The sequence below is a fragment of the Anomalospiza imberbis genome, chromosome 24 (assembly GCF_031753505.1).
Source record: "Anomalospiza imberbis isolate Cuckoo-Finch-1a 21T00152 chromosome 24, ASM3175350v1, whole genome shotgun sequence".
In the NCBI taxonomy this organism is placed as follows: Eukaryota; Metazoa; Chordata; class Aves; order Passeriformes; family Viduidae; genus Anomalospiza; species Anomalospiza imberbis.
Window position 1 is genome coordinate 3,685,594 of NC_089704.1, and position 23,237 is coordinate 3,708,830.

A 23,237-nucleotide genomic window follows, 5' to 3' on the forward strand; every position below is an offset into this window, starting at 1 on the left:
CAAAGGGAACATCGAGGGAGGAAATCAAACTGGGGCTTCTGAGAAAGAAAGAGCTGAAGAAGGACAAGAATGAGGAGTTTCCTACCTGTGGTCCAGCTGGGAATGGGATCAATGCTGCTATCAGCACCCCAGGGCAGTGACTGAGCAGCAGCCAGGGCAGGAGCTGCTCAGGTACCTCAAACAGGGAAGGAGCTGCTCCAGTACCTCAGGCAGGTGCAGGAGGCAGTGAAGTAACTCAGGCTGCTGCTCATTATCTTCCCTTGGCATTTTCCCCTCTCCCTGCTGCTCCAGGCCAGGCTAGCACCCCTCAAGGAGCTGGGCAGTTCCAGCACAGCCCAGCAGCCCCTCCTTGGCTCTGCCAGCTCCTCTTTTCACCTTTCCCCTCTCCCAGAAGGGATTTTCTAGAGAAGAATCTCAGAAGGATTTTTGCCTCCAGCTGGAATCTTTAGCAGAAGAAGGCTCAGCATTCTGGGCTGTGCTAAGGTCAGCTCCAAGACACCTGGAGGGGCCACATGGATGACACAGAGCTGCAGCAACCAAATTAAAGACTTTTCCTGAGCCAGACCTTCCAGTCTGTTCAGGAGCAGCCCCAGCACTGCTGGCTCCTCGGCAGCACAGGAAGCCCTCCCACTGCCCACTCCCCACATCTGTGGGCAGGCAGAGCCCATCCCCTCCTTCCCTCCCTTATCCCACTTCAGATGCAACCAAGGCTTCATTGGAGGCAGCGAAAGTGGCTTTTATTGACTTCCAGATCCAAAACCACACAAAGCAAACACTTCCAGCAGCAAAACTGGAGCCCCTTGTTCACCAAGCCTCCCCCACAGCACCAACCACCACCATCATGCATTTGTAAGCATCTACTGGTTTCACAATTTATTAATTTAGGTGATAATGCTGATGCTAGTGATCCTTCTCTTGGACCATTAAGCAGAGCAAGTTATTACAAACAGGGGAAAGGAAATTAAATAACAATAGAAGCACCAGGAAAATCCAAAGCTGCACCTCTGCAGGGTTTCAAAAAGGAGCTTTTACAGAGCAGCCCCCAGTGAGAGCAGAGCCAAACAACCCTCACAAGCTGCTGCCTGAGGGAGCAGAGGCACTTCATCTCCCTGCTCCACCCTTCCAGAGGGAATGCCTTCTGTGCTCCACACAGGGTGCAAGACAGCCAGGAATATCCAGCAGACAAGCAGCTTAAAGATGACAAAAATAGCTTCCTCTTGTTGTGTATATGTATATTTCCAGTCTTTCTTTTCTTCTTTTTTGCAGGTATCACACTGGGCACTTGATCCTTTTCCAGCCCACAGGAGCCTCACTCTTGGCTGGTGGCTGCACCAGGCTTGGCTTTAGGTTTTTCTGCTGGGCTCCTGAGGTTCTTCAGCCACCTGCAGAGAGGGCTGGCCCTGCACACCCTGGTGCTGGGCCTCTTGTGTAGCCCTGAGCTGCTTTTCGCTGTGCCCTGCTTGGTCTCCACCTCTCCAGCTCCCGTCTCCACTGCAGGCTGCAGAGGGAAGTCCCTTGTTGTCATCTCTGCATGCCCTCCAGCTGGCTCAGCTCTCCCCTGATGCGGAGCAGGAGTTTTTCCATCTCGATTTATGGCAGGGTGATTGTCCCCAGCCTCCTGCAGATCTGAGCTTCTCAGCATCCCCTGGCCCAGGGGTGGGGAACACGAGGCCATCTCCCTTTTCCTTCCTTGCTCTGTGCCCTGCAGCCCTGCAGCAGCACCCTGGGCTTTCTCGTTCTCAGGGTGGCTCCCACTGCCCCAAAACCCTTCACCCTGGGCTGGCTGGGCCGTGGGGACATCGGGGACATCAGGCACAGTGGCTTCCTCCTCAGCTGGCAGCCTTTCAAACCTCCTGAACCTCCTGCAGTACCTCCTGTGACTGAGCTCGTTCCCCATGGCTGAGGTGTGCAGAGCAAATCCTGCTCACAGCCTTCTCCAGGGGGTCTCGAGGGGCTTGGGCACCAACAGAGCCTTGGGCACCAACAGAGCCTTCAGGAGCAGACACAGATCCTCATTCCAGCCTCACTGAGCTGCCACACCACTCCTGGGCCACCTGCAAGAGAGGAAAAATCCAACAGAACCCACTCAGCCCTGTGCCAGAGCAGAAAATGCCCCTTGAAAATGAGGAGCAGATTCCCATTTAATTTCTTAGCCCTGTGTCAGAGCAGAAAGTGCCCCTCTAAAATCAAAATCAAATTCCCATTTCATTTCAGAGCTGCAGGTTTATTGTTGTTAAGTCATTGTTAGACTTTTGAAGTCACTGAGAGCCCACACTGCACTTCACAGTTATTAGTTTATATTCCCAAAGTAAATATTATTTAGGTCTCCTCTTGCTTACTAAACCATTTATTAATTCTACAAAGAAGTTCACATTTAGCCAGGGAAGCCATTCATAGGCCTGGTAAGTTATGGAAGGGAGCAGAAAGGAAAGAAAAGGGAAATATCTCCTTATTGAGAGGTGAGAAACCAGGCCCTTGGGTCATTATTTTACCAGTCATTAATTCACTTTTTAGAAACCACAGCAATGCCACTGCTTCAAACTGAAACATTAGAAAGGGGCAGTGCATTCTGAATGCAGAGAAACATTTCCCTCAGGTTATGACTTGTAAAGGGCCTTTTTACAACTGCAGCACTGCCAGAAAACAGATCAGCACTTTGCAGGGAAGGAGCAGGGGGAAGTTATGTGGAAAAGGGACAGAGAAACCTGCACACAGCCCCAGTAACTCCCTTTGATATCTGCCATTGCCAGGAAGAGGTAGACACAAGTTAAAAACTCATCATTAAGCAGGATCAAAGTGCCCTGTTTCTGGCAGGGAAACCACAAAGCAAACACAACTTAAATAATTGATGTGCAGCACCTCAGACTTCAGTCCTGGCTCAGGGTGATAAAGTTCTGCTCTTAAGCAGGGCAGCAACTGCAACCCATTTCCCCACCAGCCTCATCTTCCTCCCAGCCTGTTCCACTCCAAATCCTGGGCCACTTTTTATCCCTAAATATTTAAAGTGGGACAGAAGTGTCACACAACATGATCTGATTACAGCTGGTGCTGCAGAGAGCTCAAGCAGCACAGTGTAGAGCGAGAGGAACGGCAGAAAAGCAAATCTATAATTTAGGAATTACAGTTTTTAAAGTGGAGCTAATGGATCCAGAACAGTTTTGCTGCACTGTTTGAGCTGCTTTTATGGGTAGAATCTGTAAAACTGTGTGATTCCATGGTGGTTAGGCACTCACTTATGAAGACTACATGAACTTAATCACTTAAAACTACAGAGTTGCAAGAAAGGAAAAGAAAAATGAATCCATCCACTTCTACTGGGGGAGAAAAACCAAAATAAAATAAGAGAGAGATGCTCTTTGATATCAAAGCTGCAAAGAGGACAGGTAACAAATAAATGAATATTTTGTAAGCAATTGTTACAACAGCAGCAAGGATTTTGTGTAAATGAATATAGCCAGGAAATGTTTCATGACATTTTGGTAGGGCAGTAAAATGCCAGGAGAGGAAAGGAAAATAACTTATTTTCTGTTACACTTCTATTTATTTGTCATCGCTACAAAAGAAGCTCAAAATATGACAAAAGACAGATTCAATTACAGCTGTCTCCCAAGAGGGCTTGTTTATAAAGATATAGATATTTATTACCTGAAGATACCAGTCCATTTTTATATGTAGGAAAATTATTTTACCTTCCTTGTTTGACCATTTCACGCTGTGAATGTTTCATTTTTAGTCCCACCAGCAGAACTTAGTTCAAAGCCAAAGACACAAGAAAGCATAATTACAGTTTTGCTGAAACCCTAAAGGCAGAGCACTCCCTCACTAGAGAAGCCAAACAAAAACCCTCAAAAATGAAGTCCCTCCTTCCCAAAAAAAAACCCCAAATTTGCGTCATGCAGTGCCCACACTCACTTGCAAAGGAAATTTCTCCAAGAAGTTCCCAGCAGAGTTGGGAAGGAGCACCTGGACCTTAAATAGGGCAGGGCAGCAACACTAAATTGTTTCCACCCAAACCTAATGATTTAATTAATTACTGATCCCTTCCACAGCTGCCTGAAAGATTGGGAACTGTTCTTGCTCCGTGTTTATGAAACATCATATGAAGTGTCAAATCAGAGGGTTCTGGGTATTTAGATATTATTTTCCTTTTTGTCCCTAAAGAATTTTCACAGAGCTGAAGGGAAATGTTGTGGGGTCTCTCTGCACAGTGACAGGTTGGACAGACTTCTGGCAAGAAGGGGACAAGGAGGAATGGCCCCAAACTGACAGAGAAAAGTTTAGAGGGGGGATTTAGCAAGAAATTCTTCCCTGTGAGGATGGTGAGGCCCTGGCACAGAGATGCTGTGGCTGCTCCATCCCTGGAAGTGCCTAAGGCCAGGCTGGACAGGGCTTGGAGCAGCCTAGGACAGTGGAAGGTGTCCCTGTCTGTGACAGGGGGTGAAGTGAAATGATTTTTGAGGTCCTTTTCAACCCAAACCACCCTGGGATCTTGTGGCTGCAGAGCAGCAGCTGTAGGACAGAATTGAGGAAATTCTCCTTGCAGCTGAGGGTTTGCAGGCACAGAACATTCTCCCTATCCCCAGGAACAGCTCTGGGTGCTTTTCATCTCCTGGGAGGTGCTGCAGGTACTTGGCAGCAAAGGAGGCAGAGCTGGGGGAGGTTTGTGATCATGTTTTCTCTCTCTCTCTCTCAAGAAGGGTGTTTTGAGTGGCTTTTGTTTCAGAACTGCTCTAGCTTTCACATCGTGGTTGGGTCTGGTTGTCAGATCACTGAAGATTTTGGGATTTTTCATCTGGGCTCCTTGGATGTTGTGTAGAGAGGAGAGTGTGAGGAAGGAAGGAAGGAAATTCTTGAGCTCCTGAAAGCCAGGCAGGGATCCAACAACCAAAGCAACGCAAAATTGTTTTGCATTGAACAAAAATATTGATCTCTGGATAAGGGAAGTGTTTGGTTTTTGACCGGCTGTTTTCAGAACTTTTAATTTAGTTGTGTAAGAGTTCAGGAGAAACAGATTTACTGTGATGAGGAGGGTGATTATTTATAAAGGTGCTTCTAAAGGAAGAGAAACACTTCAGTACCTAACAGCTCCAGCAGCTCCTAAACACTCCGGCGGTTTTACTGTCTCAAGTGTAACCAATTCCTTTTTTTTTTTTTTTTTTTAAGCTTTCCTGATGAATGACAGGAAGTTTAATTATAAAAGTTCAAAGCAAGGATTCTTAGTGAGAGAAGCTAAGGTTTCCCAAACGCCAAAAAATTAGATTGCACTCCAAGACAGTTGTGTGACTGGGTAATGCTGCTTTAGACCCATTTGCAGTGATTCATCGTGGGTTTTAGGAGGGAATTTGCTGCTCATCGTCTTAAGAGGGCAGCCTGGAGCCTGGGAACAGCTCTGGGTTAGAGCCACACCACTGCATTGTTATAAATCCTCCCATTAGGACTTGCCTAAAACGACAGACCACTCCAAGGTGGAATTTGCCTTCACTCATCAGTGACAAAGAGTTTGGAGCAGTCAGGGATGTGCCCTGCTGGATGGTGCAGGAGTTCTGCTGCTTCAGTGATGGAGCCCAAGACATCCCTCTGGCTGCCCTGGCTGCCTCGAGACCCTGGAGGGGACTCGGAGACCATGGCATGAAGTCAAAAATACTTGTGGCTTCGACTTTAGCCCGTGGGGAAAACTGCTAACTCTGTATGAGGAATTACAAGCCACAAGGGTTTGAGTAGTGTGGTAGTTGAGTTAACACAGGGTGGAAAAGTAGAATTTTGGGGTTTTTAGAATGGGGTTCAAGGGGACAAGATGGAGCGATTTGGGCGTGTCCTGACCTTCTTCTCCTTGCCCTCCATGTCTTGCTGTGATGGTGACACTTTTCTGTTGGTTTAAGGCACAGACACACTGTCCAACAGAAATGACAGATATTGGCACGTTATTGTAACCATGGCACACGGAGTTTTGGGTATAAAATGCAAACACCGCCCTGAGGGCAGACAGAATGCCATGGCCGACCTGCTGGACAGAGCTCAGCAGGGCAGAGAGAGAATGTTCTAGATAAGCGAAAATAAACAACCTTGAGAAGCCAACCCTGCTCATTCAGACTCCTTCTTTGGCTGCACGGGCTGGGAAGCAAAGACTTTTAAATTCTCAGGGTCATTGCAAAACAAAGCAGACACCGAGACCGCAGGGTGGGCTTTCCCTGCTCTCAGGGCAGGAATAGGACTTTGAAAGCATTAAGGTGCTTCCAGACCTAAGCCTTGCTCTAAATGAGTCCCATTTGGAAGTTTAGCCTTTCATCTTTGGTTTCATCAGAGTCTAAGCACAGCGAGCCCAGTTGGTGTTCCAAGATCTGCAAGGAAATCACCAGGGGATGGAGCAGCTTTCATTCTGAGGCCACTGGTATCAATATTCAGCATTTTACCAAACACTTCACGAGCTGAAAAGCGTAAAAACATCAATTCTGGCATTGGAGTCAAATGAGGCAGAGACTCCTCTGATAAAGGCTTTTAAAGCCACTAAAATTGCCAAAGCCAAACTTCCTCCACGTGTAATTTTGGGTAGGTTAGACAAGGACAGTGCAGACCAGGAAAAACTGAGGGTAAATCTCAGCTTAAGAGAACTCGGGCTTTACAGAACTTGGGGCACATCTGAAAACCCCAGATGAATGTGATGACAAAAAAAGCAGCAGAACTGGAATATTGTAAGAGGAATTTTAGCTGATTTTTTCCTCAATCACCAAGGAACTTCTTACTTTGCAAACACTCAAACTGGTGTGATTGAAGTCAGGGCACTGCAAAAACTTCCTCCCCAAAATTCCTGCAGCATTGCATGTGGAAGATTATTCCATGATTTTTCTGAGAAAGGAAGGAGAAAATCACTCCTTTTCCAGAGCATGAGAGAATGTCCCTGATTCAGATTGCAGCTTTACTAACTAGATGTAAACACCAAACTTCCAGCAGAATTGAAGAGCTGCACAGCCCCACGTTTGTTCCTGTACTTTGGTGATCACCTGGCAGGTTTTGGGATGATTTCTGTGAGATTCCAGCCTGCAGAATTATTCTGCATGATTCCTCTAGGGTGGAAATTGATCCCTGCCACCTATTTCAGTGTGGCACCAACAGTGTAATGTAATTCTGTATTTATTGTCACTCTTGATTAGCCCCACACCTTCAGTCACAGGGGGAAGGAGCTGCTGCATAATTTTAACAGGATTCCATGAACTCTGAGATGCTTTTACTAAATCACAAGCACAAAACACAATTCCAGTGGTTGAGCTGAACATCTAAGAGAGGGGCAGAGCGATGCACAGAGGTTTTTGTTGCTCTCTGCTTCTTCCCCCATGATTTCCTCAGGCCTCCATGCTCTCCTGGCAAAGAGGAGCTGCTAACTCACTGATTTGTAAATAAAAATTCTATGACACAAGGACATGATCTCCAACCTAAGAGCAGAGCTTTGCCAGAGGCAGCCAAACCCAGAACCTTTGGGACCACGAGGAGCAACCTCTGAGTTGTTTAAGGGCAGATAAGACATTTCCATGGGCAGGGTCTCAATCCAATTAGGTCATAAGGAAAAAAAAAAAAAATTAAGCAAGACTGGCTTAAGTGAAGAGGCTTGGAGTGTGGCAGCCTGGTCCTTGGAGCCACAGGAAATCTTTTTAAGGGTGCACCAAACTCCTGATGTGATTAAGCACTTAAAGACAGTAAAACCTATCATCCCTTAAAATAGAAGCATTGCTCTCAACATCCTTATCTCCTGGCTTGCTTTTAACCATCATCTGTTGCCACCTTCAAATGCTGTTACTGAGGGTGCACACAGAACACCAGAGGTGGAAATATTTTCCTTAGGGAAGATCTTGCTCTCCTTCACACTGGAGTTTTCCAGCTAATACAAATAATTATTTCCCTTTTATTTTTTTTAAATCTCCATGAGTTCTATCAGGATAATGTGGTGTAAAAACCTTTTGCTTGAAAGAAATGAGGCTGTATTATTTTCCTGATTCCCTGAAGCACCACATCATTCCTAAATTCAGTGAGAGCTGTGCCACCGGTCAGGTTTGATGGGAAAACTCCCCTTTATTTAGCACTGTGTAATTAGAGATTAGCATTGGATATGCAGGTGCCATAAGTTTATTGATTATTTGCAGCAAAATGACCACAATAAGCTTTTTTTGTTGTTTACAGCTCCTTCCACAGGCCTCCAGTCTGAGCTCCTTGATCTCCACCCAGCCAGCACAAACCAGAAAGCAAATGCCAAGTCCTGTAAAGCCAAATTCTGTAAAGCAAGTGCTCGAAATCAGTCACATTTGGAAGTTCAGCCTTTCATCTTTAGCTTCATCAGGGTTTAAGCACAGCAAGCCCAGTTGGCATTCTAAGATTTGCAAGGAAATCACCAGGGGAGGAGCAGTTTCATATCAATATTCAGCATTTTACCAAACACTTTACAAGCTGAAAAGTGTAAAAACATCAGTTCTGGCATTAGAGTCAATGCAAATACCAAAAATGAATTATCAGAACGTTATTAACCCAACATTTCATAGCCAGTGTTAAAATGATTTAACATTTATTGATTCCAACTGCAAGACACACATCACAATGCATTTCCAATAGTGGCGACAAGTCAGTGGGGTGAGAGGACAAGTGTAATTAATAAATTAGACATCACTTAACCCTGTGCAGCCACACACAGGGAGATAACAATGAAGTGCACAGCCCTAGCCAGGGTATAAATACAGAAATAAATACATAAATACACTTTCTGTACCATGAAACAGCCCATGCCCACACTCCCTCTCCCAGCAGAGAAGGAAAGAGGGCAGTGCCACTTGCAGAGCCCACAAATTTTAAGTTTAGCATCTTAGTTCTCAGTTTTTCAAAGCAGGTTCTGCCACCACCACCCTGATTTCTGGGTCCTTCGGGGCACAAGCCGCATTTGGCAGGATGGAGGCAGCAGGTTCAGCTCTGCAGACAAACCCTCAGGGTGCTCCGTGGTCGCTGCTCCAGGTTCCACGTGCTCCTTCAGTGCTCCTCTGGCTCTCCCTCAGTGCTAACTTTGATCTCCTCCTCCTCCTGGGTTTCTGGTAGGCAGGCTGGGCTCTCTTCTGCTGTCTGCCCATCACCACGGGCCTCAGCCGTGTCTTCAGCTTGCTCTGCTCCACCAGCAGCTCCTTTCACACCTTCAGGAACATCAATCTCACCTTGTCCCAGCTGGAGATCAGGTGGGGCTTCAGTTTCTTCTCCCCCCTGCTCTGGGGCAGCTCCCTGCCCATCTGTCATGCCCTCTTCTGGCTCTGCAGCCTTCAGGGACAGCTCTGGCTCCTCCAGGGGAGGCAAAGCAGCCGTGGTGTCACCTGCCTTCTGCAAGGGCACTTCCCAAAGAGCCTTCCCAGCACAGGTGTCCTCTGCAGCACCGCCAGCCCCGAGCTCCTGCCCTGCACCCCTCAGCAGCTCTGATTTTGCAGCAGCCTGACCCTGGCCAGGCTCCCCGTGGTCACCTGCAGACACATGGACATCAACCTCCACCGTGGTCTGAGTGAGAGGTGGCACCCCCTGGTCCCCACAGCAGAGCTCAGGGGGCAAGGAGCTGCCAGGGGGATGCAGAACAGCCTTAGCCTCGCTGTTGTCCTGGGGATTTGGGGATCCTTGTGCCTCTCCAGCGAGATCCTGGGGTTCCAGCAGCTCTGGGTGAGGTTTGCCTTCGGGCTCCTGGCACAGCTCAGCCCCTCGTGTGTCTCCAGCAGCCTCAGAGGCTGAGACCTCGCTGTGCTGTGCCCTTGGAGAGGAAGCTGAGTCTCCTTCCCCCTCTCCAAATTCACTTCCAGAAGTTTCCAGCACCATGGTGGCAGCAGGAGGCTCAGGGCCTCTCGGAGTCCTCCCAATGCGTGCAGAGTGGAAATGGCTCTCCCCAGTCCAGGTGGCTGCATCGCAGCACACCCGGGCAGCCTTCCTGCCCTTGGCCCTATAAACCACTCTGGGGAACACACAGGGCCTCTTGTTCTTCCCAAAAATACCTCCCATGGCCACAGAGGAACTCCAAGGGCTTCTCCTGCCGGGCTGCAGGGTCTGAGGAGGAGCAGGGAGCTCTGGCTCTTGAGGAGGAAGGGGCTTCACACCTGTGGAAATGGATGTTTATTAGCCCATGCTCATTAGGGTGAGTTAATTACCCAATTGTCACCCAGCAGTAGCTCAGGGATCATAGGAATGAGCTGAACAGGTGGAATTGCACCTAGAGGGGTCAGAGGAGACACAGAGACCTTTTAATAAATAACAGTTTGAAAAGAGGGGAAAAGAGACAATTTGTCAGTCACAGCAGAGCACTCTGGAAAACAGTAGCAGGTCTCAGGAGCCACTCTTCACTCCAGACAAGGAAATGTTTAGACTTCCAGTAATAGATGGGAGCAGGAGGGAAGAGAAGCAAGGCAGGAGGAAAAAATTACTGATAAATTTGAAATTCACAGGGCACAACAGGGTTTATTCCTGAATAATAACATTAGGAGAGGACTGCAAGAGACACAAGCAAAGTAAAAGGTAAGATATCATCTCCCAGCACAAAACTAACTCAAGAACTGAGAAGCAAGGTCTGCCTCAAACACTGAAATGAACTAAACCCAAAATTACTTGTGCTCAGAGAGGCCCAGAATGCAAAAACGTGCATGAATTAAAGCAAGGAACCCATCCCATAAAAACCAAGCAGCAAGAGAGCTGCCAGAGCCACAGAGCACACACAGCCCCTGCTCACCAGCACAGCTCCACAGCCCCACTGAAGAGCCCTCACCTGGCAGGCAAAGCCCTCACCTGGGCTTAAATAGGAGGGGGGGGGGTCACACTCAATCCCTTCCCCCCTTGACTCCCAACCTTAGTTCCAGCAGGTTCTGAAGTTCCCTTACACTATTTTCTATTTCCCCAGGCATTCCAAGCCCTTGGGAACAGGATGTGGCTGTGCTCCTGTGTGCAGCTGATGAGCTTCACTTCGATAATTGCCACTGAATGTTTAAAATAAAGCTCAAGATTTACACAGAGCAGCCGTGGACAAGACAAACTGACCTCTGGTTAGAAGTGGTGATGCCAAGTGGCAGAAAAACCAAGCTGGGTTTGTGTATAACTCACAAATGGTAATACTGGCGTTGTAATCTCCCATTTTATTTGATATTGAGCAGTTAGGGGTGAAAAATTACCCCCTTTCCCACTTGTGTGCTGTCTTCAGCTGGCTGAGTGGTGCAATTAGCAGTTTTACAGTGGCTGCAGATGATTTGAAGCATCCCAGGCCCAGCTGATCAGCCTCTGCTGGCTGACATTCCCCAGCCCTGCTTGTGTGTGCTGGCTGGGAGGGAGCTATAACGTGGAATTGGTCACATGGGCAAAACACAAAAGCAAATATCCATTAAAAACAAACTAATCCCAGGCAGGAGCGTGAAGGCAGACCCTAAATATCCACTGCCAGCAGCATCAATGCTGCAGAATAAAAAAAAATCAAAATGGATATATTCCAGGCTTCTTTTATTTACATAAAACCCCCTCAAATCTACAATTTTGGACGCCAGATCTGGTTCAGCATCCTAAACTTCGCCGAGCTCCAGTGACTCCCTGAGAGCAGAGAACAAAGGAGGAGCATTTGGCAAGGTAAATCCGTGTGTGCAGCCAGAGCTGGGACCAGAGCAGGACAATGTCCCCCTGCTGCCTTCTGATGTGCTCCAACATCTGCTCTGCTCGATAACAGGCAGGGCTCTGTGTCTTGGTGGCACTGCAATGTCACATTGCCGTGCCTGGGAGGGCCTCACTCTGTGTCTGGTGTGGTTTCACAGCTTCTCAAAGCCTTTTTTTTTTTTTTTTAATACTTCATTTTAGGCTTCATTGGAGCTGAAACTCAGAGGCAGGTCAGGATTTCTTTGACTGTTGGAAACTTGTCTGAACTAATCCGTGATTTTCACACGTGACAAACACAGATGACAGCATGTGCAGAGTGTCACACAGCAGTGGCTGAGAGCTCTGCTGGCTTTGGGGACATTGATGCTTTGCAAAACAACACAACTGGAAGGAAATCGCATCCCCATTGCGTGGGGGAATGCCAGGCACTGCAGCACAGGGAGCTTGGCAAGTGGATTTTCAAATCCTGCAGATGTTGCAGGGATTTATTGCAGTGTTCTGTGCAATGGGAAGATGCTCAAGTCATCAGCTCATCACGAGGTCGTTGGGATACTTCTGAGATTGAAAGTGTAGAATTTTTTAAATTTAAAGAATTTCTTACCCTTGAATCATGGTGAAATATGGAAACATATGAAACATATATATGAAATAAATATATGAAATATTCTTGTTTAAAAAGCCCAACTTTGACCCATTTGAAACAACCCGGAAAATCTCCTGCATGTGAGACACCACAAGAAATGGCAACATAACACAGACAAGTGGAGGGAGGAAAATCCTCCTGTCAGAGCAATCACATCTCCGTCCTTTACCAGGCTTAGTCTTTGTTCCAAAAGCCTTTTCCAATCTCTGCTACTTTGATATATTTAAAAGGGCTGTTCTAAAAAAAAAAAAAAACCACACACTTCTTTTTTCTGACAAATAAAAGGAAATAATCACAGCTTCTCCAAAGAGCCGGGCTCAGCTGTCAGCCCAGGATTGTGCTGCAGGATGGAATGCTGCACAACAGCACCATTACGGAGCCTTTCCGTGGCATCACTGCTGACAAGGAGCCGGCTGCAGGCAGCTCAGGGCATCACTCGTTGTGTTTGGGGTTTTTTATTGCAGAGTTCAAGCTGTTGCCTCTTTACAGAACTGTTCCTTCCAAATGGCAGGGCCTCTTGGTATGTTTGGTGTGACATCAAACCTGGGGATGATCACTCTGGTTCAGCACTGGGCTGGCATCACAACAGGAGGACTGGTTGTCCATTTTGTGACCATTTTTGAGTTCATCGGGGGTCTGCCCCTGGCTGGGCTCTTGTGCTGCCCAAAGTGGATCTGTTGAAGCCTCCTAATAAATCTCTACTTTATTCTTTAGCTCTGTCTAGTCTCTGTTCTTGGTCAGCCTTCACAAGGCATCAACCACAGGGCTGAAAAATCTTCTCCTCAAGGAACAGGAAGGGTTTTCCACCACTGAGCTCTGCAGCTTTGCTTTTCCAACGTGACCTTGGAAACTCTGTCTGGCCCGCGTCCCCAGGCTCAGGACTCTTAGTGGTTAATTTGATGTGGCATCAAACCCAGGGATGATCACCCTGGTTCAGCACTGGGCTGGAATCACAACAGGAGGACACCACAGGGCTGAAAATCTTCTCCTCAAGGAACAGGAAGGGTTGTCCACCACTGAGCTCTGCACTTTTGCTTTTCCAGCTGGTGCAGAACATGGACTTGACCTTGGAAACTCTGTCTGGCCCATATCCCCAGGCTCAGGACTCTTAGTGGTTAATTTGGTGTGGCATCAAACCCAGGGATGATCTGCCCTCATTCAGCACAGAGGAGGAGGAGGACACCAACAGGGCTGAAAATCTCCTCCTCAAGGAACAGGAAGGGTTTTCCACCACTGGAGCTCTGCAGCTTTGCTTTTCCGACTTGACCTTGGAAACTCTGCCTGGCCCCCATCCCCACACCAAGGACCACAGGCCCAGGGCTCTCAATGGTTAAAGAACATTTCCTGCAGCACAGCTCCTGCTCAGAATCCTCCTTAGCAGAATTAGATAACCAGCTCATGGTCACAAATGTGATTGAGGCTGATTTCCCTCAGGGTTTCTTATTCAAGCCTTTTCCCTGCCTGAATTTGGGGGAGGCTGGGACAAACAGGGACAGTGAACATACCCCAGCTCCCTCCTAGACAGCAGCAGCAGTTGATAACTTTAGGAGAACAAACAAAAAGCAAAACAATTGAACTCAAACAGATGAGCTTTCAGTCAGTTTTGTGTGTGCTTATTTAAAATTTTCCCACTTTTCAGGCCCAAGCAGCCCAGGGTTTAATATCACTGCAGACATAGCCCACCTGAGCAATAATCAGAGTTTATTGGCTCAGAGAAGCCTTTTGAGAAACAAAGTGTTTGAGAAACAAAGGCACCTCCTTTCTCCTAGTAAGCAAAGGAAGATTATTTGTTTTGCAAGTCTTACACACAGGAGGCTTTGTCAGCCTAAGGGCAGGTGGAAGGACAGAAGCCAAGGTGTTAAAAAAGCCCATCCTCTTCCCAAAGTGTTACATTTCATCTCCAGCATCTCTGGAGCTCTTCCTCCTCAGCCTTCAGCTCTGTGCAAGATATTGAAGAGGCACCTGCAGGATGTTTTGTCTTGCACTTTTCCCATCAGCATCCCATTACTCAGGCACTCTGTAATGCCCCAAAAAAAACTCCAATCCACCACTCTCCCTCACCCCACATACACCTCTGGGCACTTTGTGTGGTCAGACCTTGCTCAAAAGGCTCCTTTAAAAGGAGTCACTCCCCGTTTCTCCTTTGAAGTGTAAAATAAAGCACTCCACAGTTTTAGCCATATTCTCTGTTCTCATTTATTCCCAGCAATTAAAACACACTCAGTTTGGGGTTTTGCCATGATCTTTAAAAGTGTATTTTATTGGTAGCACAAAGGGAGGAACGTTAAAAGTCAGTAGATTTCAGCTGCATACACTGACTTCTGCATTCTGATCAAGACTACATTTTAACTTCTGCATAAACTGTACAGGTTACACAATCACTTCCACTACTACGAGAGATACAAAGAGCAAGCCAGAATTAGGATTTCATCATCTTCCTGTGAAAATATTTTGTTCAAAATTGACAAGAAAGCACCAATTGTACAAGATAACTATTCAGGGAGGTAGTTCAAATATTTCATTGTTCCGAGGTAGCAGAAGTGGCTGTTGGCCTCACAGAAATCATCTGACTGCATACAATTAGAGGAACAGTTTTCCATTCTGTTCCCAGACTCTTCAGACCGAGGGATGAGACCTCCCATCACCAAACCTCACTGGGGAATGCAGCAGCATCAGCTCAGTGAAATCCTTGTTCGAGTGATCTGAAAAACAGCTACTAGGAAAAGCAAGAAACAGATCTGTGACTGAACAATAGCTCAGGAGAACATCTGGAAAGATCTGTAAAAACTTCACAGATCTGTCTGACAAGAGTTTCTGAAGTCTGGGACACATTCTGCAAAATCCTGAGCCCAACAGCTGGGGTTAACCCCTTCCTCATCCTGGTCACTGCACAGATGCGGCCCCAGGCCTCCTGAGGACCAAACATCTCAAGCATCAACATTTTCAGCCTCAATTTCCCCACTGCTCCCAAGCACTTGAGGCAGTGAGGGGGGCACGCGTGGGAACTCGACTTCTTGCTGTACAGGAACAGAAGTTGCTGGTTCTTCTGGAAGCTCCACTGCTGGCTGCATGATCCCATCCTGCAGCTCTGCCTCAGGTCCTGGGGTGCACACCCTGCTCCCCTCCTGTCCCAGCTCACACAGGGCTCCATCCTGGTGCTCCTGCAAGATCTCGCTCAGTCCTGCAAGCCCTGCACAGTATAGGCTCCCCATGGCCTGGGCAGCTGGCACACTGCCCTGCATGCCCTCCTGTAAGAGCTCCAGCAGCTGGTTTGGTGGCTCCAGAGATGCCCACTGCGGGCACAGGGGCTGCCAGGACACAGGAGAAGAGGAGTAGAGCTCAGCCACCTCCCTCGCTATGACCTCTGAAGGGCTCTGCAGGGTCAGGAGAGACATTGCTTCCACCAGCCAGCTGAGCTCAGCCCTGTGGGCAGCCTGGGGACTTGTCTCAGCAGCTTTAGCCCTGTCTGTGCCCTGCACGGGCTCGGGCTCAGGCCCTGCCACCTGCACAGCACACACAGCCCTGCCCATGACAGCCCCCAGGGTGTCTGCAGGAGGGTCTGTCTCACTGCCTTGGCCAGGCTCAGCTTCACTCAAGAGCTCCATGAGGCTGAGAGTATTTCCCACCTGGAGGGTTATCGCAGCACAGGGGGCTTCCTCACTGCCAGGCTGCTCCTCCTCTGCCATGACCTCAACACCCAGAGCTGTGTCTCCCACAGGAACATCAGCAACAGGCTTAATTTCCTCTTCTGTCTCACCCACTTTCTCCTGCTGGGTTAAGTCTTCAACTCCTCCTTCAGCCTCCTCATCAGCAGGGGCTACAAAGAAGTCCATGGGATTCCAGGCTGCCTCCCACCCTTCTGCAGCAGAGCAGGGCTCTCCATTCTCTTCCAGAGCATCAGCTGAGGGCTGGTGGTCCTGGATGAGGTCCTTGGAGCCCTGTTTGGGGACCTTCAGGGCTGGGGTGGGGGGCTGTGTGTCCCAGAACATCCATGTGTCCCCAGGGCTCTGCAGGATGGGCTTGCTCTCGCTGGGCTCTGCGTTTGGTGCCTGCTGCTCCCTGCACCTCTCACAGAGCACACAACACAGCTGCTGGCTGAGGCTGCTGCCCATGCTGCCACCCCACAGCACCTGCAGGAAAAACGGCATTTTGTCACTTTTTAGCATTGCTGTTTCCTTATGTCCCATAGGTTCGGTGGTTTAGCTCCCACAGACACCTTCAGGCACCAAAGCACAGCCGAGGCCTGGCTTTTGCTTCTTCCAGAACCAAAGTGAGCTTCCCACACCTGGGGAGTGTTTTCCTACCACACCTTGGCCAATTGGGACAAAAACACCACTGCCCAAGCTGAGCAGCTCAAAAGCAAGAGAATTTCAGAGCCCAAACCCCAGCACTCAATCCAGGATTCCCACCAGTCACCCAGGCAGGTTTATTAATTAGCAGAATGGCAATCAGCACCCAGGAGTAGCTGCTGTTAATTCTGACAATAACAGTTCAGGTGCAGCATTTTACAAGGGCAACTCCTTCAGTTGGAAGGGAAAACTGAGTTTAGACTTGCAACCCCACAAAATAACAACAAACCCACCCAAGCAAATGCTCCTCATTAATTAGAGTAAAAGACTTGAACTGCCCACAGACGAAATTATTTTCTTCTGATTGAAGCCACCATGGCTGGGACAGAAAAAGCCAGTTTCAGTCTGTGGGCTTATCAACACCACCTCACATCATAATCCATTAATTATATTGCAGACCCAGGCCCAAGTGTTTTGGAGCACCACAATTCCAGCCTCAGAACAGCCCTCCAGCTTCTCCCCCAGCATTGTATTTACAAGAGCTGTTAGAAACATTAAAATCTGAAAGCATTAATTTAAGATGTGGGCCCTTAAACTCTAAAATATTGTGGAAGCCCAAGCTTATTTTCTGCCTTCATTTTGTATCACAACAGAACACAAGGCTTAAGAACCAGAATTCCCAATGGTCAGGTGGTTTCTTCCAAGTTCCTACTTTTATATTTGTATTTCCTCTAAGAAAATGACAAAAAACTGCAAGAGAAAGCATTTTATGTTGTCCTCTGAACACTTAAAGGAAAATTAAACTATGAACATATTCTCATTAGAAGGAACCTCAGTTTTGAATAACAGCTTCATCATTTGAATGAAAACTAAAATTAAACCTACATGCTATCATTAAAGGGCCCAAAGCAAGCTAAAAACCACACAGGATAATCCCAGCACTTTATCATTTACATATTTTCCTGCCACCATAATTAATCAAAAGAAAACTAGAGAGCTGGGTTAAAAACCATGGGTAAAAGTTGATACTTACCAGCTTAGAGCAAAAGAAACCACCAGAACACACAAAAAAAACACAACTCCCAAGTACCTTTTGGACCTCAAGCTCAACCTAAATACTGCCAAGGGGTCACAGAAAAGCACTTCCCCCAGCTCCTGGAGCATCAATCCCCTGAACCTTTAGTTCCTCCCCACTGTCATTCCCTGTGGGAACAGCTGTTATGGCCCCATCCTTTATTTTACACCTGAGAGTGTTTTACTGCTCGTAAAAGTAATTTTATTTTTTTTTTTAGCAGCAAAGTAAAAAAATAAAATAAATAAGTAAAATGAATAAATAAAAATAAAAAGGCAGCTTGTGTTTGTGGCTGAGGAGTGACCACCAGGGATAGCCTGCAATAACACAGTGGCATAAAGCAGAGGAATATTCCAGGAACTGGATGTGGATTTGGGATTTCTCATGGGTAATTTGGGGAAAAAAACAACAATCCAGGTCAAATCCAGCACTGGGAATGAACCCGTTGCCATGGGCAGTGCATTGATATTTTAATGCTAAAATTACACAAATTCCATTAACCCTAAATAATTGTTAAAAAAATAGACCTCAAAGGTGCTTTTTTATTTATGGTTCACCCTCAGTCTCAACTGACAGGGAAGGGGTATGATCTCTTCTAAGGAGGAATAAATACGAGGTAAGATAAAGCATTTTTGGTAAGATTTTTTTCTTTTTGCTTTTGACAGCTTCTGGCTGTTTCCACAGTTCTCAGAGCCTGGGAGTCAGTCCTGAGTTTACCTCATGAATTTCCTCATGACTATATCACCTGTAAACACGACTAATTTGGGCCAAATTTGGTGAAAATGCCTCTTCAGGCTCAGTCAGAGTTGGACAAACAGCAAACAAAATTATTAAACCCAGAGAGGACAGAGCAGCCTGCTTTAGACCTGTTCCCCCTGTTCCCCACATTCCCTTTATCCTTCCATATCTATATCTATATCATCTATATCTATATCTATATCTCTATATCTAATCTATATCTATATCTATATCTATATCATCTACATCTATATCTACATCTATATCTATATCTATCAATAAATGTAAATATAAAAAATACCTTCTATATTTAATACTTGTAGATATATATTAAATAACTTCTGTATTTTTAGTAGAATAAATCACAAAACTGTGGATCACAGCATCCATCCTGCCCCTCCAGCCACCCCCTCCAGCTGCCTGCTGGAGACAACTTTGTGTATTTCAGGAACTAGAAAATTGAAGCAAAACACTTTTACAAATTATTGCTTTAATATCAGCACTGCAGTTAAAATTGAACAGCCACGCAATTATACTGTATAATTAAAAAACCCAGCATGATAAAGCTTTTTCATGGCTGGATTGGAAAATAAAAACCACCCAAAATGTCCTTTGGGAACGGGACATTGTGTTGGTGCACAATGGAATTCCTTGACTTCAAGGAGAAGGAGCAGCTCCAAGCTGCTGTTTTTCAGCAAACTATTTGAGGAAGAAGAAGAAGAATTGGTGCAGAGCTCCCCATGGGGCATCCAGAGCATCCAGGGAGCGATTCCTGCCCTGGGAATTACAAGCACAGCTCCCAGGATGGGCAGTTTGATAGCGAGGATGATTTATTTGATATAAAAGTTAATGTTCTGTTGCACAATCTTGGATGTTGTCAGGGTTTTGAAATGGAGTGAGGGCTTTCCCTTTGTGGGGTGAGGAGCAGTACTGATAGTTTTTTGGCCTACCTAAAAACAGAGGCCAGACAAAATTAAGGGAATAAAAAGCAATTCTATTTATTGAAGGGCCTTCAGGTACATGTAGGGCACACAAAACTCACCCAAAAATGGACTGATGGGTTTCACACTTGGTCCATTTGCATTTTGGGGGTGAATCTGCCAGTTACAGCTTCAGCTAATGAAGTCATTTACCCCAAGTTTGCTCCCCCAACTCACTTTTGTTTCCATATCTGGCCTGAGGCAGTGAGGTGTCCTTGATTGCCAGGCCTGGAGAGGAATTGTTGTGTCTGCCCCAAATGAGGAAGCAGCAGCTCACACTGTACATGGAGTTTGGAATTATACACTAAAGAACTGCAGGATTACAAATAGATGGAAAATAGAAAATCTGAAATCCTAAGGCATCAGTAGGAACTCCAACACACCAAAATTGTATTTTGACAGGTGCTTAATGACACCAGGATTTCACCAGGCATTTTATTCCCTTTATCGTGTCCCTAGCAGGTGGCAGAGCAATGTTCACCACGTCTATCAAACACAACTGCACATCATAATTTGCTGTTAATCACAGGGCAAATTCATTAGGAATTACACACCTCCCTTATTTTATCATCTGGACATGTGACAAACAAAGCTCAGCTCACCAATTCTGTTTTCCTGAGCATTATTTCCATCCAGTTTCTCTTCAGACTTCAGCACATGCAAGATGACACTTATGCCATTTAAAAAGCTTGTAACTTGAATTTAAATATTGTAACTTTTTTTTTTTTTTTTTTACCTGTTAAGATAATAAAATAAACAAGAAAAGTCTCATTTTACATGTTTTAATGTTTGCATTTACATGCACTAGAGGGACAAGGAGTAGAGAGCATCAGACATCAGAATCTCCTCAGAACAATGAAAATTACGGGTTAAAAAGATATTTTTCTCCTCAAACCTTGAAGCAGATCCTCCACCTAAGCATGCTGGACTGAGAGCAAACAGGGTTAACAAACAGCTGAAACAGAAAAAAAGAGAGACAATTTATAGCAGCACAGCAAGTGCAATGTGGAGTTCTTAAAGATGGGACTGCTTTGAACAGAAATGGAACTGGAGAGCCTGGGGTTCAAAACAGCTTTGAAGAATCCACGTGGCAAAAACCTTTTCGAGGCAGAGTGTCAAAGTGTCACTGTGGAATTCTCAATTAGAGACCAAGACCCCTTCACCTCATCACAGCCATTACCAAGGGCTTTGTTGTTCAGCCCCTGCACAGAGGAAATTGCAGGAGAACTGCATTAGCCCAGCTCTTAGGCTGGACTTTTAGGCTGGGCTTTTAGGCTGGGCTTTTCTCTCCCTTCTCTTACCCAGTTCTTAGATCTGGTTACAGCATCACAGAAAACAGGAAAAAAAACCCCAGTTTTGTTGTAACTGGTGGCTGAGACAGGTGGAAAACACTCAAACCACAATTCCAGATGCAGTTTTCCTCACGTCCTGCACTGGTTTTCAGGCCCTGAACCCATTAATGGCCTTCAGAAAACTGCATTTGCACCAAAACTCTAAAATTTGTAGAGACTGAATCTGAAAATCTATAGGGTATCCTCATGCCTACAGCCAAGTCTCAGTAGCACAAGGCTTGATGCATTAAGAAGCTTCACTAATGGTGTGGAAAAATACTTCAAATTCTATGTTCAGCTGTTGAGAGTTCTCCTATTTAGCATCCCAGAAGGCAGATTCTGTTCTGTGGTATGAAATAATAATTAAATAATTTCAAAGATGTGTCTGGCTGTGTCTCCAGGAATACAGATAATTATTTAATTATTATTTCATACCACAGAACAGAATCAGTTCAAACGTGCATCTGGCAGGAGCAGGCAGCTCCAGCCACAAAGGACAGATCCAAAGGCCACTGGGATGGCCCTTTGGAGCAGTCCCTGACACATCCATCAGGTCCCACACATCTCACTGCCAAGAGGAATACCCAGCCTGCAGTAAAGGCACACAAAGTTCCTGTGAAACTCCCAGAAATTGGGAATTTTGTTGAGCAGGTGTGGAAATTCAGACATAGAGTGTGGGAATCCAGGACATCCCTCTGGCTGCCCTGGCTGTCTCCAGACCCTGGCAGGGGGCTCGGAGACCTTGACATAAAGTCTAAAACACCTGTGGCTTCGATTTCAGCCCGTGGAAAAAACTGCCAACTTTGTGTGAGGAATTACAAGCCACAAGGGTTTGAGTAGTGTGGTAGTTAACACAGGGTGGGAAAGTAGAATATTGGAAATTCTACAATGGGGTTCAAGGGAACAAGATGGAGGGGTTTGGGCGTGTCCTGACCTCCTTCTCCTTCTCCTTGCCCTCCATGTCTTGCTGTGATGGTGACACTTTTCTGTTGGTTTAAGGCACAGACACACTGTCCAACAGAAATGACAGACATTGGCACGTTATTGTAAACATGGCACACGGAGTTTTGGGTATAAAATGTGAACACCGCCCTGAGGGCAGAAAGAATGCCATGGCCGACCTGCTGGACAGAGCTCAGCAGGGCAGAGAGAGAATGTTCTGGATAAGGGAAAATAAACAACCTTGAGAAGCCGACCCTGCTCATCCAGACTCCTTCTTTGGCTGCTCGGGCTGGGAAACGAGGACTTTTACACTCCTGGGGTCATCCCGACACCCGGACCCTGAGAACAGAGAGGCTGTTTGGTGACAGCTGAAGGAGAATATGCACCCGTCCTCCCCACTGGAAACAGAGCACAGGAAGGGCTTCAGACTGAATGAAGGGAAAATTAGGATAGCTATTAGGAAGAAATTCCTCTCTGAGAGGGTGGTGAGGCACACAGAAGCTGTGGCTGCCCCTGGATCCCTGGAAGTTTCCAAGGCCAGGCTGGACAGGGCTTGGAGCAGCCTGGGACAGTGGAATGTGTCCCTGCACTTGGAACAAGATGATTTTTAAGGCACTTCCAACCCAACCCATCCTCTGTTTCTATTCCATGAGTGCAGCCTGCCAGCAGAGTGCACATTTTTATAGAAAATTAAATCTGCCTCTTTGCCTCCTAAACTTTGCTACTAAAAATCAGTGCAGGGGACACCCTCCCCTGTGCCCAAGGCTGCTCAGGGGGCAGTACCACTGCCACAAGAGGCCTTTTAGCCACTAAACTCCATCAATTCAAAAGCCACGTGCTGGACAGAAGACAAATGGGAAAACATGCACAACAATGTGGGCATTTCATCCAGTGGGCAAGCTAAAATCAGATTTCTAATATCTGGCACCACAGTAATAATTATACTGCTCATAACAGACTCATTTAATGCAACGGGGCTGGGCCCATAATTGCACAGGAGTATCTCTGGAGGACAGTTGCAATCCCCCATTACCATCATCCCCACAGAAGTGAGTGGTGCTGGCAGCAGCACAAATCACCTCCTGCCAGAGCAGCTCGCAGAGCTGTTGGAGGAGCACACATCACACCCTGCTGCTGACAATAAAGGAGCTGCTCGCTGCACTCAGGCTTTTTATTATTTGTTTCTCCCTAATCACACTAATTTCCAGACAACACTGATGGCAGCCCAGCAGCATTTGTTCATTCACCAAAGCAGCTCTTGATGCCAGGTCGGGCTTAAAAATAGACTCCTATGTGTTGTGGAGCTCAGTTTGGAGATGATTTCTTGTCTAGAGCGTGAGTGATTACATGGATGAATTTATCTTACAGCTCTCCAGCTTGCTTTTCCCTTCCCAACCCACTAAAACCTCATCTGTAATCACACAGTAGATTGCAGCAGGCCATTAGTTGAGAAAATAATCTGTTCATGCTGTTGAGCATCCAACTTGCATGTGCATCAGGATGTGATAAATGTTTTATCCCAACCAAAAGTTCTGTGAACCCTTTGACATCCATCAGCACGATTTGGGTTCAGGCCCTAATGCTCCTGGAGGGGCAAAACTCAAATTTTCAGCA

At 46.6% G+C, this 23,237-nt stretch overlaps 1 long non-coding RNA gene across 1 annotated transcript; it reads right to left on the bottom strand.

The window, feature by feature from the left end:
* Positions 1–1,334: 1,334 nt before the first annotated feature.
* On the bottom strand, positions 1,335–4,023 carry LOC137462133 (uncharacterized). The gene is made up of 2 exons (XR_010993596.1): positions 3,646–4,023; positions 1,335–2,054 (listed from the first exon to the last, which is right to left on the bottom strand). It is a non-coding gene; the product is annotated as an uncharacterized lncRNA (long non-coding RNA).
* Positions 4,024–23,237: the final 19,214 nt, after the last annotated feature.